The sequence below is a fragment of the Sinocyclocheilus rhinocerous genome, unplaced genomic scaffold, assembly GCF_001515625.1.
Source record: "Sinocyclocheilus rhinocerous isolate Xijiao unplaced genomic scaffold, SAMN03320098_v1.1 scaffold14, whole genome shotgun sequence".
NCBI lineage: Eukaryota > Metazoa > Chordata > Actinopteri > Cypriniformes > Cyprinidae > Sinocyclocheilus > Sinocyclocheilus rhinocerous.
In genome coordinates this window covers 208,018-209,015 of record NW_015629561.1, presented here as the reverse complement: position 1 = coordinate 209,015, position 998 = coordinate 208,018, and positions in this window count along the sequence as shown.

Genomic DNA, 998 nt, shown 5'->3' with positions numbered 1-998 from the left:
GACTCACATGTGCCAGAGCTCAGAGAGAGGAAAATTCAGTCGTTTTAAAGGGACCATTCACCCAAAAATAAAGATTTTGTCATCACTTACTCACCCTTATGTCATTCCAAACCTGCATGACTTACTTTCTTCTGCAGAACACAAATGGTGAATTTTTAATAAATTTCCTTTAATAGGAATATCCATATAATATTTTTTTAAGAGTATAATGAATTGTACAGGGGACTAGGTGCTAAAAAAAACAATCATCATATGATTTGTTCAACTAATGCACTATATTCTACATTTTCTAAAGGCATAATAACGTGAGTAACAGACAAAATATACAAACAAAATATAATCTGTTATTAACTGAAGATAGAAGTAGTCATGTTCAATTTCTGTTATTTTAATATTATTATACTATTATTTATTAAATTTTTAAAATACTTTTTTTTTCATTTTAATTTGTTTTCATTTTCATTTTAATTGTAGTTTTAGTCATTTTATGCGCTTTTGCCATTTTAATTTTTTTATATTTCTATTTAGCTTTATTTTTATATCAGTTTTAGTCATTTTAATATTTCAACTGTTTTATTTCAGTTCATTGCTTTTTAATAGTTTTAGTTAACAATAACAACACTGGTATCAGAATCAGAATCAGAATGAGCTTTATTGCCAGGTATGTTTACACGTGTATGTTTGTATGTATGTATGTTTTTCGTGCGCTTGCGCGTGCCTCAAAAGAGGGCTTACAATGACTTACAAAGATACATAACAGCTACAAGTGTATGCACTACTTGCTTTATGCAAGCACTATATAGGATAAATCACTATACAGGATTTACCCTATTATACTTTATCGACACGAATTGATAGGTGAAACAACAAACAGCCACCCACAAATAGTCTATAAACAAAGCACCAGGCTGTCTTTGAGTTCACATGAACAACGGTTAAAGCTACTCGTCGTCAGGCTACAGAAGAATACCATAATTACTCCGTTCAATTAGGCCCAA